The 18,057-nt window shown below is 41.6% G+C and overlaps 1 protein-coding gene across 14 annotated transcripts in view; it reads left to right on the forward strand.

The window, feature by feature from the left end:
* Window positions 1–7,553: 7,553 nt before the first annotated feature.
* The window catches only part of LOC309615385 (zinc finger MYM-type protein 2), a 110,115-nt gene continuing 99,611 nt past the window's right edge, over window positions 7,554–18,057 (forward strand). For 6 of the 14 annotated variants that reach the window (XR_014236789.1, XR_014236790.1, XR_014236791.1 and 3 more), the window contains exons 1-2: window positions 7,565–7,709; window positions 8,645–8,713. The gene's annotated coding sequence lies outside the window, so the exon portion shown is untranslated. Of the gene's footprint in view, window positions 7,710–7,817; window positions 7,883–8,000; window positions 8,198–8,644; window positions 8,714–18,057 lie in introns of those variants that run through there. The other 8 variants (XR_014236787.1, XM_082364893.1, XM_082364894.1 and 5 more) reach the window with 5 other exon arrangements.

Raw genomic sequence — 18,057 nt, forward strand, 5'->3', positions numbered from 1 at the left:
AATATTACTCAGCGCTAAAAAGAAATGAGCTGTCAAGCCAGAAAAGCCATGGAGGAATGTTAAATGCTTACTGGTTAGTGGAGAAAGTCAATCTGAAAAGGCTGTTTACCCAGCCTTTGGAATCATAGTATGATTCCAACTATATGACATTTTGGAAAATATAAAACTATAGACCTTCTCACTAAAGGTCAGGGATTGGCACAAGTTACAGGGATGGAGTTCCATAGGTGGAACACAGAGGATTTTTAGGGCAGGAAACCATTCTTACGATGGTATAATGTTGGGTACATGCTATCATGCGTTTGTTAAAACTCACAGAATGTACAACACCAAGAGTGAACCCTAGTGTAACCTATGGACTTGGAGTGAGTATGTTGTGTCAATGTGGGTTCATCCACATTGACACAACAAATGCACCACTTTGTTGGACATTGTTGATAGTGGGGTGGGCTGTGCATGTGTAGGGGCAGTGGGTACATGGGAACTCTGTACTTTCTGCTCAATTTTGCCATGAACCTAAAACTGCTAAAAAAAAAAAAGGTCTGTTGAAAAAAAATGTTACCAATAGCCATCCTTGGGTAAAGAATTACAGGTAATTTTCTTTTTCTTTTGCACTTTTTGCACAGGTTTTCCAAGTTTTGTTGTTGTTACTGTTTGTTTTTTGCTTTTGTCACTGACTGAATTTATTAACTATGGAAGTAGGAAAAATATTTTAAAAAGTAAGTATGCTAAATTCAAAACTGTTAGACTTGCTTAAGTTTAGGTTTTAATCTCTTAGAGAATAATAGCTACCTAGTACAGAAACTCAAAAAAAAAAAAAGAAAGTTGATAATATAAGGAACCCTTAAATGGGCAAAAATTAAGTTTTAAATCATTATTTTCAGCTTATGATTTTATAAAAATCATAGAATTTAATTACTGGAGAGGACCTCCATAATCACTGAATATAAGTTTCTTTTTAAAAATTTGCTTCTGGTTGCAGTCAGGACCGCTAAAGCTTAGAAGGCACTTGGGTGGGCAATGCTGCCTGGGAGATAAAATGAGAAACATGGTGGGTCCTTGTACTCAAGTGTGAAACAGGTAAGGCGGAGCGAAGAGCATTCTTTCTTAAGAATATAGTGGTATGGGACTTCCTTGGCAGTCCAGTGGTTAAGACTTCGTGCATCCGATGCAGAGGGTGCAGGTTCGATCTCTGGTTGGGAAACAAAGATCCTGCAAGCAGCGTGGTGTGGCCAAAAAAAAAAAAAAAAGAATATACATATATATATATATATATATATATATATATACACACACATATATATGTATATATACACACATATATAGTGGTAAACATTGGATTATTTAATAATAAAAAAGCCACAGGAACTGAGAGGAAGGCAACCTTCATAATAAGTTAGGAAAGTGAGAGGGGCTGGAGGACACACTGGGATCCTGAGGGATGAGAAAACTGTGAAGATAAAAGTGGACTTTACTTCAAGAGCATATTATGCACAATTCCCTTATTTTATTGAAGGAGAAACTGAGGCTCCGGAAGGTCCAGGGTCACAGAGCTGATGAATGTCAGTTCTGTGTTCTCTTCCAGATCATTACAATGCTTGTCCAGAGACTTGCTCATCAGCTGCATTTCAGTCTCATCAAATGTAAAGCTTTTTTTTTAGGAAGGAATAAGTATTTCATATATTAGGAAGAATGGCAACTTAAATCTCTATTTTTTTAAAAATGAGTTTTTCAACCTATAGTTCATTCCAGACTACTCTCAGTATTCAGTATCATCTTGTGTTTTCACTTCTGTTTTAGAATCTTAATTTATCCATGATTTGCTTTCTCTAGAAAAATGTTTTTCAAACCATGGTTTGTAAGCCATGTAGTCAATTTGGTGGGCTGGAACCACTGTTCATTAAAAAACAAACAAATAAACAAAAAACAAAACAAAAAACAGTATAGACTAGATTTAAATAGATTAGAAAATATTAAAATCCATCTAAGGTAGTAAATGAAACAATTATATGAAACTTTTGATTCAGATATGTAATTATGTATGAAGGTGGGTTTGTACTATGTCTCCATGTATAATATATATCCTAGTGATTGTCATGATCAAAAAATTTCATAACCCCTAGCCACAGCAATCAGACAAGAAAAAGAGATAAAAGGAATACAAATTGCAAAGGAATAAGTAAAACTGTCACTGTTTGCAGATGACATGATACTGTACATAGAAAATCCTAAAGATGCCACCAGAAAACTGAGAGAGCTCATCAAATGAATTTGGTAAAGTTGCAGGATACAAAATTAATATATAGAAATCTGTTGCATTTCTATACACTAACAATGAACTATCAGGAAGAGAAGTTAAGAAAACAATCAAAACAATCTTGAGAAAGAAGAACAGAGCTGGAGGAATTATGCTTCCTTACTTCAGACTATACTACAAAGCTACAGTAATCAAAACAGTATGGTGCTGGCACAAAAACAGATGCATAGATCAATGGAACAGAATAGAGAGCTCAGAAATAAACCTACACACTTATGAACAATTAATCTATGACAAAGAGACAGGAATAAACAATAGAGAAAAGACAGTCTGTTCAATAAGTGTTGCTGGGAAAACTGGACAGTTACATGTAAAAGAATGAAATTAAAACACTTTCTCATACTATGCACAAAAATAAACTCAAAATGGATTAAAGACCTAACTGTAAGACTAGAAACCATAAAACTCCTGGAAAAAACATGGTCAGAAAAGTCTTTGACATAAATGATAGCAATAGTCTTTTGAATCTGTCTCCTAAGGCAAAGGAAACAAAAGCAAATACAAACAAATGGGACCTAATTAAACTTAAAAGCTTTTGCACAGCAAAGGAAACCATCAATAAAATGAAAAACCTACTGAATGGGAGAAAATATTTGCAAATGATATGACTGATAAGGGGTTATTATCCAAAATATATAGACAGCTCATACAGCTCAATATTAAAAAAACAAACAACCTGACAAAAAAAAGTGGGTAGAAAAGTGGGGGAGGCATAAATTGGAAGATTGGGATTGACATATACACACTACTATATAGAAAATAGGTAACAAATAAGGACCTACTGTATAGCACAGGGAACTCTACTCAACACTCTGTAATGACCTAAATGGGAAAAGAATCTAAAAAAGAATGTATATATGCATATGTATAACTGATTCACTTTGTTGTACAGCAGAAACTGATGCAACATTGTGAATGAACTGTACTCCAATAAAAATTAATTAAAAAAAAGTGGGCAGAAGATCTGAATAGACATTTTTCCAAAGAAGACTTACAGATGGCCAACAGGCACACAAAAAGATGCTTAACATTGCTCATCATTAGAGAAATGCAAATCAAAACCACAATGTGATATCACTTCACACCTGCCAGAATGGCTACCAATCACATGGAGAAAAGGGAACACTTGTACACTGTTGGTGGGAATGTAAACTGGTGCAGCCACTGTGGAAAACAGCATGGAGGTTCTTCAAAAAATTAACATATGCCTAAAATCACCCAGCTCGTTGTGGGTAAAGCAAGTTCAAACTTGGGCAGCCTGCCTCCTAAGCTGTTATATTGCATCTCAATTACTGGTGAGCTCTTGGTTTCCAAAAATACAATTGTACCTAACACTTATTTGTATTGAGGTATAATTGACATATATTATATTAATTTCAAGTATACAACATAATGACTTGATATATGTATATATTGTGACATGATCACCAAAGTAACTCTAGCTAACATCTATGACCACACAGTTACAATTTTTTTTCTTCTGATGAGGAATTTTTTTATTTTAAAAAAATATTTAGGGCTTCCCTGGTGGCGCAGTGGTTGAGAATCTGCCTGCCAATGCAGGGGACACGGGTTTGAGCCCTGGTCTGGGAAGATCCCACATGCCACAGAGCAACTGGGCCCGTGAGCCACAATGGCTGAGCCTGCGCGTCTGGAGCCTGTGCTCCGCAACAAGAGAGGCCGCGATGGTGAGAGGCCCGCGCACCGCGATGAAGAGTGGTCCCCACTTGCCGCAACTAGAGAAAGCCCTCGCGCAGAAACGAAGACTCAACACAGTCATAAATAAATAAATAAATAAATAAAAGAAAGTGAATTTCTAAAAAAAAAAAAAAAAAGAACCAGTACATTCCATTTATTAAAAAAAAAAAAAAATTTATTTATTAATTTGGCTGCTCCAGGTCTTCGTTGTGGCATGCGGGATCTTTCGTTATGGCATGCGAGTTCTTAGTTGTGGCATGTGGGACCTAGTTCCCTGAACAGGGATCGAACCTGGGCCCCCTGCCTTGGGATAATGGAGTCTTAGCCACTGGACCACCAGGGAAGTCCTGTGATGAGAACTTTTAAGATCTACTCTCTTAGCAACTTCTAATATTTGTATATTGCTTTCATAGGAGTTATTTGGTCCTTACAACACTGCAATACTATATATTATAAATGGCCAAACTGAGCCTTAGAAGATAACTTGCTCAAGGGTTTGAGTGGCCAAACAAGTATTTGAAATGCAAGTCCTCTGCTCAAGTCTTCATGTTGCCTTCCTGCAAAGCTTAGTATGCTTTTGTGGTTAGTACAGAATAACTCCACACACACACATACACACACACACAATTTTAGTAACAGCCTTATCAAGTTATAATTCCATACCATACAATTCATCCACTTAAAGTGAACAATTCCATGGTTTTTAATATACTCAGAGCTGTCCAATCATCATTACAATCAATTTGCTCCAAAAAGACACTCCATACACTTTTTTGGAATATGTCTGGCTTACTTCCTTTAGCATCATGTCTTCAAGGTTCACCCATGTGGTGGCCTGTGTCAGAACTTCATTCCTTGTTACTGCTGAATAATATTCCATTGTATGGATCTACCACATTTTGTTTATGCATTCATCAGTTAATGGACATTTGGGTTGTTTCTACCTTTTGGAAATTATGAATAGTTCTGTTGTGAACATTCAAATAATTATTGTTATAAGTACTTTTCTATAAAATTAAGTGTAGTTTTTCTTTAAATTATGACACAAAACCTTTTCTTCCCCCAGCTTTCAACTCTCAGCTAAAATTCTCCCTGATATCACGTAGGTAACCCAGTGAACATTTTCATGCACAAATGGATTTGAATGAATACAAAATGTGACTAATATATACTACAGTAATTATTAGTCTTGTTAATTAATTATAAAACATCAATAATTTCATAATTAGTAGCAGTATAGAGCTTCCTTAAATTGAACAGCACGCAGCAATCCAATTTATCACTGAAGTCTATGACAGAGCTTATTTGGAAGTACCTCTACTTAAGCCTTCTAACTAACTATAAATTCAATGAAGAGAAGTTCACTGCAACGGTACATGGCGACAGAAAGGGGATGGTACTGTAAGTTTTCACGGAGTGATTAGTGTTGCCCTGCATTTGGTAATAGGGGACATTTCTGTTGTGAAGATACTGACATCAAGAATGTCAATGTAGGACAGTACTGTGTAATACACAGAGTCTTACAAGGTTATTTTGTTTTATCAAAAATTGAAAAATTTTATAATTAAGAAATAAAATGCAGAAAAATAAATGATGCCATTTTGAGAAAGTGGGTTTAAATACATATTGGACATCCTCCAATTATTTAAATTAAGAGCAGTATATTTATTGCATTTAGCCATAGGTGTGAGGACTACTTGATTGTTTTATTCGTAATGAATCTCACTTTCTACTAGACTATGCTAAGTGGCGTCTCTATAAAGTCGGTCTTTACTGAGACCTTCATGGATGATTATAACTTCATTAAAAAGTTCATGTTGACTTACTTCACTCTGTATGACAGACTCTAGGTCCATTCACCTCGCTACAAATAGCTCAATTTCGTTTCTTTTTATGGCTGAGTAATAGTCCATTGTATATACGTGCCACATCTTCTTTAACCATTCATCTGTCGATGGACACTTAGGTTGCTTCTATGTCCTGGCTATTGTAGAGTGCTGCGATGGAACACTGTGGTGGGAGGCTGCTGCATAGCACAGGGAGATCAGCTCGGTGCTTTGAGACCACCTAGAGGGGTGGGATAAGGAGGGTGGGAGGGAGACGCAAGAGGGAGGGGTTATGGGGATATATGTATGCATATAGCTGATTCACTTTGTTGTACAGCAGAAACTAACACACCATTGTAAAGCATTATACTCCAATAAAGATGTTAAAAAAAAAAGTTCATGTTGTTTACCATCGTGTTGAACTTTAAAGTGTAACAACACCCGTCTATTTACTAGTAGGCAATCCTGAAATTTGGGTCCACTTTATCCATCCATTTACTCCCCAACAGCGTCGGCTGCAGTCCCACCGACGGCCGCCAGGGCGGCCTCCCCGCTCGCCTCCTACTACGTGGAACCTCGGGACCCGCACAGCCCGTGACGTGCGCCCGGGACATAGGTGTAGACGGCGAACAAAAGCCGAGTCCCGCCGCCCAGGTGTCACTTTGGTCGGAACTCGCCCGGCCCGACCGGGCCCAGCCCGGCCAGCACCTGCGTTCCCTCCCGCCACGGGGTCGACCCGTCCGCCTCGGGGCCGACGAGGGCAGAGGCCCAGGGGCCGGGACGCGGCGGCCCCGCCGGGGGCGGCCCAGCCCTTCCGACAGGCAGGCGCCCGGCTCGTGGACCCGCAGCCGCCTCCATCTTGGCCAGCGGAGGCGGGAGCGGCGTCTGGCCCGGGCCCCGTCGCGCCGGCCGGGGCCAGGTGCGGAGCCGGCAGCGGGCGCCGTCCCGGCGGCCGGGCGGCGGGGCCCAGCCCGGGCTTCCCGGGACGAGTCGGAGTTGCCCCCAGTTCCCCCCGCGGCCCCGACAAGATGGAGGACGTCGTCTCCTCCCGCAGCCATGACGGGAGCGAGGGACGCCTCCCCACGGGGCTGAGGCGAAGGGAAGCGCTTCCAGCCTTCGGAGCGCGCGGGCCCCCCTGCTGCCGGCCTCCCGGCCCCCGGCTCCCGCCCGCGTCGCCGCAGCCCCTGCCCGCTCGGCCCTCACGGGGCTCCCAGACACTGGACAGGGAGGGCGCGGGGGCATCGAGGCCGCGGTGCTCCTCGGGCGGCGTCGCTCGCGGCCGCTGCAGGGTCAGGCGGCCCGGCTCAGGCCCTCGGGCCGCCCGGCCCCGATAGCTCTCGGCCCCCAGGGGCCGGGCCGAGCCGAGGCGGGTGCGGCGATCACAAGAGTCAGCGGCCCGACCCTGACGGGCCGGGCCGGAGTGGGGGCGGGGAAGGGGGGGGTGGAATGGAGGTGCAGGGGTGTGGCCTGCGCCTGAAGGACAGGGCGTCGGACCACCCCCTCGAGGGGGGTCCTGAAGGAAGGCGGACGCAGCCAATGGGCGTGCCCGAGGCCCCTGGCCCGCCCTCCCCGGCAGCCAGTGAGGGCGTGGGGGGCGGGGCTTGCCGGGCCGGGCCGCGCCGCCGCGGCCACAGCCTCCGCCTCCTCACAGCGCTAAAGCCGGGACTGGACCGAGCGGAGTTGCGCGTGTTGCCGAAGGGGGGGGGGCCGGGGGCGGGGAGGTTCGTTCCGCGGAGCCGCAGCCAGAACCGGGTGAGGCTTGTCCCCGCCGAGTCTCCAGCCCAGGGCCGCCGACAGTGGGGGTGGCCGGGAGCGGCGCAGCCTCCGGAGGCGGAGGCGGAGGCGGAGGCGCCGGGAGGCGGAGATGGGTGAGGGCGGCCTCCGGAGCCTCCCACCGACCCGGGACAAGCGCCCCGCGGCGCGGCCGCCGTCGCCGCTACCGCGTCGGGGCCTCGGGCTGCCGGCGGCTCCGCTGATGTCCCAGGCGCCTTGGCGGGCGGCCCGCGGGCTGCGGGAGTGCGGGCGCGGCCGCGAGGGCCGGGTGAGGCGGCCGCCGGCGGCGGGGGTCGCTCGGGGCCGCCCGGGGCGGGGGCCGGCGGCGGGGGTCGCGGGGGGGTGGGGGTGGGGCGGGGTGGGGGAGGGGCGCCTCCGTGGGTGATCGGGGCCGCGCTCGCACCCTCTCGGCGGCGGCGCGAGGTCCCCAAGTTTGGCGGCGAGGGCGCGGGCCCCCCGCGCCGGTCCCCTCCTCTGCCGCCCCGGCCCCGGCGCGCGCGCGGCTCGGCTCCGCACGTATTGTTTGGCCGGGTCTCTAATGGCGGACGGGGAGGCAGCGCTGCCGGTCGCCGACTGCGGGGGGGCAAGTCTCGGGCCCGGGGCAGGAGCTCGGGGCAAATGCGGGGGGTTTCCGCCCCGCGGTGACGCGAGCCGCCCCCCGCCCCTGAGTGGATGCGGGCGCGATGGGGACGGCGCTGGGTGGGCCGATTCGGGGGATAGGATTCCCCGCTGGCGTCGAGGCTGCGCTCGCCCTTCCCCCTCCCCCTCCCGGAGCAGGCCTGCTGCCCTCCGCCTCCTCCCTCCAGGGTTTGCCTTTCACGTGGGTTTTGGTCCCAAATAAAAATTTTACGCCGTTTCGCTCTACTTTACGTAGGAGGGGGTTGTTGGTCACGGGCTGGGGAGCAATAATCGAAGGTCCGAACCTCCTTGACCTCTTATTCCCTTCTCTGTCTCCTCCTGGTGGAAGGGGCTTGGTTCTCCCACCTGGTTAGGTGTTCTTGATCCATTTTTCATTTTTCCTCTTACCCAGGACCAGGAGTTGCCTTCATCTCTACCTGGTGCATCTCTGGCAGAACGTGAGGAGGAAAACACCCCCATTGTGAGTCTTTTGCCCCTCATTTGAGGCTCTTGAGGACGTTGTCAGGTTGTAGGGCCGGAGCGTCTCCGTTGTTTTGAGGGGGAGGAGCTTTCCCCTGGGTGGCAGCTGCCCCCGGGGCGCAGCCTGGGTAATGGCTGGTGAGGCAGCTGGGAGTGGGCGCTGCTGTTTGCACCGCTGCAGACATCTCTCCTGCTGCAATACCAACCTCAGCAACCAGACGACGGGCTCCTGCAGCTGCTCACGTTACCCGGGAGGAGGGGTGGGGGAAGGAGGGCATATTGCTGGCGCCCTCTAGAGTTCCAGGGCGGGAAGTGAAGTTGTTGCGCTTCTGATGCTCGGTGTGCAACCATCTTTAACACTTTCTCTTCCTTTACAATGGAGAATTGATTGAAGGGGTTGGAGGAACAGAAAGACGGATTTCACTCTGTGTGTACGACGTAAAACACAAATTTTGACTCTTGGGGTTCATGAGTTGGTAGATGTCTTTGATGTGTTTGCTTAGGAAAGGGCATGAGGTCCACTCCTCCAGTTCTCTTAGTTTACCAGCTAGTGTGCTGGTGAGACCAGTCCGCTGCTCTGGTTACTCTTAGTCCCCCATATTTTGTGATGCTTAGTCTTCAACTTAGTCTTCAAGTTGTTCTTGAACGTGTTATCTGAGGGTTATCGTTTATTGCTTTCAATTTGTTGGTTTTAAGATAGTCTTGGAATGTGCGAGACACTAAGGTAAACATAACGAGTCATTTTCCGTCAATTGAAATTAGTTACAAAATATCAGTGAATTTTAGCATTCTAGACAAATTGTATCTCTGGAGCCTCCTGACAATTGGTATTGTAACTTGCACATCTCTGTCAGAGGTGAGTCATGAGTATAGTAGCTCGTGCTTAAATATTAAGTCCCAAATGGGTCAAAAAATAATTGATGATGAACATACTGATTGCATACTGATTGTGAAGGATGATGTGAGGATGGCAACTTGTATGAAACGAACACTACTTTAGGCAGGTGCCGGGCACTTTCATGTATTATTTCCTTTACTCTTGGCAAATAGCCTGCAGGGTAATAAAAATAGCATGCATTGAGCCCTTATTGTATGCCAGCACAATAGTAAGCTAAGTTTTTTTAAAAAGTTAACTATGAGAACTTTCAAATTTATGAGTGAGAATAGTATATTGAACCTCTTTGTACCTATCATTTACAGTCTATAATTATCAACACATGTCCAGACTAATTTTTAACATGTATTAAGTAATTTAATCCTCATGAAAACCTAGTGTTTTTATTCCTAATTCGTAGAGGAGGAAACAGAGGCATAGGCAAATACCCAGGTAGTAGTATTTGGTAAAGCAAGGATTTGAACTTAACCAGTTTGATTACAGGCCTAAGTTCAGCAACTGTGTTGTCCTATTTTATTTTTAAGTTTTTTATTTATTTTATTTTGTTTTATTTTTTGGCCACGAAGGGGCGGGGGGTGGAATGTGGGATCTTAGTTCCCCCACCAGGGGTTGAACCCACGCCCCCTGCATTGGCAGCTTGGAGTCCTAACCACTGGACTGCCAGGGAAGTCCATGTGTTGTCCTGTTTTAAAGTATATAATATGCTTGTTTTACAAATTTAGAAATTGAAACTGAAAAAAATTGAAGGTTACAATTTTCTCAGCGTATATTGTTTTCATGGAGAACAGTGGGTAAACAAATACAAAATGTTTGACTCTTACTGAGTACCTTTTAAAAAAATAGTAGTACCACAGTTATCAATTAGATTATTTGACTGCCTTAAAACTAACAGGGTCTGTTTGAATCAGAAATAATATATTCTCTTTTTTCAGTGTGTCTGTGCAATTTAGTATCTATAATTGTTTCCTAAATACTGTAACTTTAATGACTCTAACTTCTGTAATGAGTTTAAAGCTCTTTTCAGGCATTAGATCATTCAGATATAGTGGATCAAGGATTAGATCTTTCAACTAGATGGGCATTGCTTATTTTATCACCCCATATTTTCACAAAAGATTTACCTTTCTGAAATTTTTTCCTTTGTTCTTATTTGTGACGTTGATGGGGGAAGGTCGATTGGTTGGTTAAGTAAACATTCGGAGATGAGGACATACAAAATGTATAATCAGGACTTTCCTGTAATGTCAACACATGTATACTAATGAAAACCATGGTTCTTTCTAATACAGTTGATCCTTGAACTACATGGGTTTGAATTGTTGGTCCACTTATACCTGGATTTTTTTCAATAGTACTACACTATCTGTAGGCAGTTGGATCTGTGGATATGGAGGAACTCAGTAAAAGGAAGGACCATCTATAAGTTATACATGGATTTTCTTCTCCCTTCCTTCCTTCCTTCCTCCCTTCCTCCCTTCCTCCCTTCCTCCCTTCCTCCCTTCCTCCCTCCCTCCCTCCCTCCTTCCTTCCTCTTTTCGTGCATGAGGGATCAAACCTGTGCCCCGTGCAGTGGAAGCTTGGAGTCCTAACTACTGGACTGCCAGGGAATTCCCTATACATGGATTTTCAACTGCTACCCCCTGACCCCCCCAGTTTTTGAAGGGATGTAGTTCTTGTTTTCCTTAATGATTTAGCTCAGAATTAAAAATTCTTTTACTTAAAAACACCAACTAATGGTGCTTTAATGTGCCAGACAATAAGATGAAGATAAGCTGACAATTTTAAATTGACATTGATTAAATCAAAGTTCTTTATTATACTTAAATTTATTGCACACTTAATGTGAGTTAGGTGCTTTTAGATGTACTTAAAAGTATTTTGACATTTAAAAATACTTCACATATTTATGGTACCTTTCTTTAATGCATCCTTAATAGTATGTATTCCTCCCATTGTCCTTTTTAAACAGTTGAGGGAAAGAGAGAGTGGTCTCTGCTTTTCCATGTTCTGCTTATATAATCTCATGGGCTGGAGTTTTGTTTTGTTTTGTTTTTAAGTATTTATTTATTTATTTATGGCTGTGTTGGGTCTTCGTTTCTGTGCGAGGGCTTTCTTCAGTTGTGGCAAGCGGGGGCCACTCTTCATCGCGGTGCGTGGGCCTCTCACTATCGCGGCCTCTCTTGTTGCGGAGCACAGGCTCCAGACGCGCAGGCTCAGTAATTGTGGCTCACGGGCCCAGCTGCTCCGCGGCATGTGGGATCTTCCCAGACCAGGGCTCGAACCCGTGTCCTCTGCATTGGCAGGCAGACTCTCAACCACTGCGCCACCAGGGAAGCCCTGGGCTGGAGTTTTGTACCTCATGTGGTGGGACATCTCTGAATCACTCAGATGTCACACAGATGCTGACAATGAATGTTTCAGACTTTTGTGTGGATATGGAGCTTGACATACCATCTTTGTACAACAGTGTTCATATCCTTAAAAGTTTTATTGTATGTTGCCCTTGTTTGAGGTACAAAAGTGCCTAAACAATGCATTTGAGACAAAATGAAATCTTCACCTTTAGTCAGATGCTGTGTTATTACTGTGATGGAAAGAATGTGTATGAATGCCGGAGCTCTATCTTTGTTGTCAAAAGGTGTGGTATAATTAGAAATTTTATATCTTTTTCTAGGCATTCATGTCTGTGTGCCCCATTAACAATATTATTCACACATGTATTATTTTACTGAATAACACTTACTATAAGAGGACTTCGGCATATTCAACTTGCATGTGTTTTTTTTAGGCAATGCAAGATGAGCTTAAACCCAAGTGCTTTCTCCGGTTGGATTATCTAACAGTATTTTATGTAGGGCATTTTAAGTTAGGAAACAAGTACACAGAGAGATTGTGTTGATTCCATGCATTTTCCATTTTTTCATTTCAGTTGGTTAATTTATTTCTGTTCCTGTCAGAGCATAGAATTGGGATTTTAGAATTGAACAGGACTTTTAAGCTAATGAAATCTCAGAGTTTTTATGGACAACTGCAATATGGAAGAACCATAAAGTTGTCACTGAGAAAAGTTGCTTTTAGATAAATCAGAAATTTTGAACTATGGGGCTCTGGGTAACAACTGTAGTTTTTTATTTTTTATTTTGGTTGTTTACCAGCAAGAAAATTGTTTTACATAGTTGGAATTGCAAATTTTTATATCTGTAATCTGTTTTTTAAACAAGTCACTTTTGTAATCTTAGGTTTCTGTTATTAAAATAGTAATGAGAAGAGAATTATGAAGGCCAGCACTAAACACTTAGTAACAAGATAAGTTGGTCATCTTGAAGTGTTAAAAGTTGGATTACAACACATTTGACCATATCTGTTGTTTTATTGCATATTTTAAAATGTATTAATTTTTTTGGATCAAGTTTTGCACAACACTTGAAGCACTTTGTAACTGCAGAATAAATTTTTGTGAACTATTGAAAAGTCTAGAGTTAAAATGTGTAGAGAGGTTTGCTAAACTGCTTGCTCACATGACTAGTTTGGGATTTGTTCTTAGTTCTATTTTATTTTTAACTTCATAGCAGTCCATTGAAAATTACAAGTAATAAAATTTAAGAAGAATTTGGGGTCTTTAATTTGAAAGAAGGATATGACTGTTGGGGGTTTTATTTTTACTGATTTGATCAATGTCCCATAAGTGTTAATGTTTACTACATCAAGAAATGATTTAAGAGTAAACTTTGGATATTAGGATAAATATTTGATAGTCCTGGCTTTAAAAAAAAACAACCAAACTTTCACATATTTGTGTTATTAATGTGATCTTGTTTTTATCTTTCTTCAAGAGTTACCAAATTATTGTTAGAGAATTTCAGCCATTCTCTTTAATATCAATAGGCTGCCAAGGGTCAGATTTCTCTTCTCCAGAGGGTTCTAGATATTTTTCTCTCTATGTTCCTAGTGAATTTGAAGGGCAGATTTGTTTTTGTGAATTTAAAGTATTTTATCCTTAAATTATTAAATATTTTAGTGTGATTCTGATATTAAATTGTGATTTAAGATAAATTTTCTAGGAATAGGATTAATTGTTGCAACCTCATTAAAATTTTTGGGAAGGATCTGTTATAGTTCTTGCAATAAACATTTTTTTTTCTAACTATACATTTTGATTGGATAAGAAAAATACTTAGGACTTCCCTGGCGGTCTAGTGGTTAAGACTCCGTGCTTCAACTGCAGGGGCCGTGGGTATGATTCCTGATGGGGGTAAGATCCCGCATGCTGCGCAGCACGGCCAAAAAAAGAAAAATACTTTTTAAGTAAATATTTTAAGTAAAATTGTGATGCACAGTTAGAGGTTTCAGACAGAAGAAAGTTTATAAAATATGACTAATACAATGAAACAAATTATTCAGTTGTTTTACTTTATAGCAATGCCATGTATATGTTACTTTTTCTGTAGTAGCCTAGATTCCTTTATTAATTGTAAGAATTTAATCTGAAATTATGGTTTTGTAACTTAAAAACATTAAAGAAACTTTGTAATACTGGAACAGTTTCATAATCATTCGTTTCAAAGAGGTATATCTTTTGCCTAGGAAGAGTGATGTTTCTTGGACTATTGAGCTGGACTAGACTGAGAATAGTTCAGGGTAATCAGGGCACTGTGGAAATCACTTATTCAACAAATTGGGTATCGTATACCATCTATTATATATCAAGTAGTCATAAAAGATGTGTTCTGTTAATGTTGGCTAGCAGTTTCTTTGGTGCTAGTGCTCATTTGGGGTGACCCCAATGATTATCAGATTAGTGAATTTTGTTTCCAGTTCTGTGGAAGTAAAGAAATATTAGAGTGGAAGTAAAAATTTAGGTTAAATGAAATTTTTATTTTGTCTTTTTGTTTTAGATTTCTATTGGTATTTTTTTCTTTGAAGCTTGTTTTATTTTAATTATTTTAGTTTATTTTGATTATTTCTGGCCCTCACATGGTATCTGAATTCTCGTATGTTCATGTTTGTATGTTTGTTTTTTTCCTTAAATTATTTTTTTAAATAATTAATTAATTAATTTCTGTCTGCGCTGGGTCCTCGTTGCTGCATGCAGATTTTCTATAGTTGGGATGAGTGGGGGCTACTCTTCACTGCAGAGCACGGGCTGTAGGCGCGTGGGCTTCAGTAGTTGTGTCACGCGGGCTCAGTAGTTGTGGCTCCCGGGCTTAGTTCATCCGCTGGACCAGGATTGAACCCGTGTCCCCTACATTGGCAGGCGATTCTTAACCACTGCACCACCAGGGAAGTCCTGTTTGTTTGTTTTGAAGTAATGAAAAATTTGCTCTTGTTTTAATTAGTTATATAAATTTGTCGCTTTAAAATTAAACTTGTTTTAGCATTACAACTTTCATTACTATGAATATTGTCTCACTTTCTATGTTTATTTTTGTATGTCTGTTTTAATACTGTGAAGTCCTGTTTCCAGGAAGTCATTACATTCTATATCTGCAAACAGTTTTAGTTGCTCATCAAAGCTTGTGTTGAAGTTGGTCTTTTTCTTCCATGACACAAGCTCCTGACTGCCACTATTCCTTGTTGTCTTCATTTGTATAATCACGTTTTCCATCCTTGATGTCCTTGCCCAGCTGTTTTCATCCTATCTTCCTCTTGGACTTAAGTGTTCATTTGCCTTTCCTAACTTTCTTTTGCATTAAAAAAAAAAAAAATTACCACACAGTATCTGGAAAAGCATCCTATGTTGTAAGTCTGATTTTGCTGTATTTATATGAGGCGTATCCAGATTTTATTAAACTTTTGAATTTGATGAGATCATGGAAAAAATTTGCTGAAAATTATCAAATTTCACTTAAAATAAATTTTATTTTATATAAATTATTCCTCAGTGAAACCGTTAAAAACCATTTTTGCTCCACCATTTACCAATTTGTGGTCTCTGGTAAGTCATTTAACCTCTAAGCCTTAATTTACTCATACGACAAGTAAGTATAGTACTGTCTGCTTTCTTGAGATTGCTGTGAGGTCGGTTAAAAATAATACAGAGTATGTGATTGGCCAATAGTAGGTGCTCAGTTAACAGCAGCTACAGTTCTTCCCTATTTATATAGAGCAAACATCATGAATTTGTTGCCACCACTGGGACGGTAAACTCAGTGAATGCTCATGCGATAGAAGGAATTACGTTCCTGTTCACAGCCTTCTCTCTCTGACGGCTCCTTCATTAGTCTTTTAAGTGTGCTAACATGCTGTCTCCTCCAGAATCTCTGCACCTTTCCCAAACTTCCTTTTCCTGTACTTTTCCAAAGAAACGCACTGATTTGCACTCTCAACACTATACCAAATCTGCTGTTTTGAGGTCACTAGTGACTTAATTTTCAAATCTTAGGTGCCTCTTTTTTTTGTCTTAATTCTGTAAGATTTGAAATTTATTATATTCCTTGAAACTGTTGACTTCTGGGACTTTGAACTTAACATTATCTTATACTTCTGATGATCTCCTTCACGTCCCCTCATTAGATTCAAATATAGAGACCTTTATGTATCCTTATTTCCTAAGGTACTTAGCCCTCTCCTGTTTTGTTTTGTACTTTGACCTTAGTCCATTTTGTTAGAAAGTGGGAGTTATATTTACAAGGCACATTCATCCTGTTTCTTTCTCCAGTCTACAGCCAGATTAATTTTCCCTAAAGCCCAGTCTGATCACATCACTCACTTTCCAAAATCTTCAGGGATTCTTGCTGGCATGTGAAACAAAATAACAAACTTATAAACTAAGCCTGGGCTTTAAAACCCTTAAAAAGAAGAAATCAATTAGGAAATGCATAATATGTGATTTTTTTAAGGTAGATTCTCAGTGTTCAGATTATGGAGACAGTCATGTAAATGAATAACTGTAAGCAATGAAGCATAATCGGTGACCTACAGAAATGAGTAGTTGTATGCATATCAGAAAAGACAGTTCTTAATATTTTGGTTATAAAGATAAAATGTGCCCTTACAATCAAATAATAAAGAAGTATGTGACATAGAAAGTGTAAGTTCCCCCATAATCCCATGATGATTTTTTCCTGCTCATCATACTAATAATTTTGCATATATATTGTTATCAACAGTCAACATTTTCGATAATTGCTTCCCTGTCCTTATGTTGCCAAAGTCTTCAGCTGATTAATGTTTGAATTCTACTGATCAGTGTATTAGAGCAGGTCACAAATCTCAGTTGTATATGATAGAGGGTAATGTGGTAGCATTAGTTCAGCAGAAGCTTAATGAGCAAGGTGGGAAGAGCGGTGCTGAAACTGAGCCTGCCCTGAAGGCGGGGTCAGATCAGGCAGGAGTCTTATATAGGAAGTAGACTGGAAAGCCACGGAAGAAGCAATTGATGTAGTCTGATTTAATTTTTAAAAAGATCTTTAGATAGTTTGGGGAATATAGTAGGTGACGTCAGTAATCCAGCAGAAAAATGGTGATGAATTTCTAGGGCTAGAGGAGTGTCAGAAGAGATGGTTAAAAGTGGACAGTTTCAAGATTTATTTTGGAAGTAGGATAGGAATTGGGGATGGCATGGCTGTAGGTGAAGAAAGGAGAAGAAATAAAGGCCTCCAGACTTCTGGTATGAGTAGCTAGACGCATAACATCCCCAAATGGCAGAGACTGGAGGAGGGGCAGATAAAGAGTGAAAGAGCATGCTTGAATAACTAGATGTAGGGAGTAGGCAGTTTGGGGCTTTGAAACATCTTGATTGAGATAAATTAAGGACTCTGGGACATTGAGGTATTATTTAAAATCATGGGAGTGGATGAGATCCCCAAAGAAAGTTAAAATTACTTGAAAGTACATTGCAGTTAAAGTTTGGTCCTATGGGAAAGAAGAGATTATTCCTTACCCCAGAAATTCTGTGCCCTAGAGCTAACCTGAATCAATTAATTAATTAATTAATTTACTAGATCAAAAGGGATTTTTGTTTAGACGCTGTCATAGCCCTTGAATGGATTTTTAGTATGTTAATTAAATGATTCCTGTCAGCTTCTAAAGCCAGAGTAGCATTGTTGTGGATCTCTGATAAAGATATGTTATAAAATGATTTCATGGCTAGATGGTAAGCAGCATGAGGTCATAATCTGTGTTCATCTATCATTGACCCCTGTCCCCTTTGCTCACTCCCCAGAGGTTAGTGGTAGCATCAGTTTAGTGTGTATTACTATAAATCCTTTTTGTGCATATACTAACATGTACCTGTAAGAGTAATAAAGTAAATTTATACGTGCATTTTAAAAACATGTATATGTATCTTTCTGCAACTTGCTTTTTCACTTAGTGGTATGTCTTAGACATTTTTCTGAGTTAGTACGTAAAGGTCTTTTTAAACTGTTGTGTGATACACTTCATGACATGGATTTAACAGTTTAGCTATTCTGTTGGTAGACATTTAGTCTATTTGGAATTTTTTGTTA

The sequence above is a fragment of the Balaenoptera borealis genome (genome assembly GCF_965194805.1).
Source record: "Balaenoptera borealis genome assembly, chromosome: 18".
Lineage (NCBI taxonomy): Eukaryota > Metazoa > Chordata > Mammalia > Artiodactyla > Balaenopteridae > Balaenoptera > Balaenoptera borealis.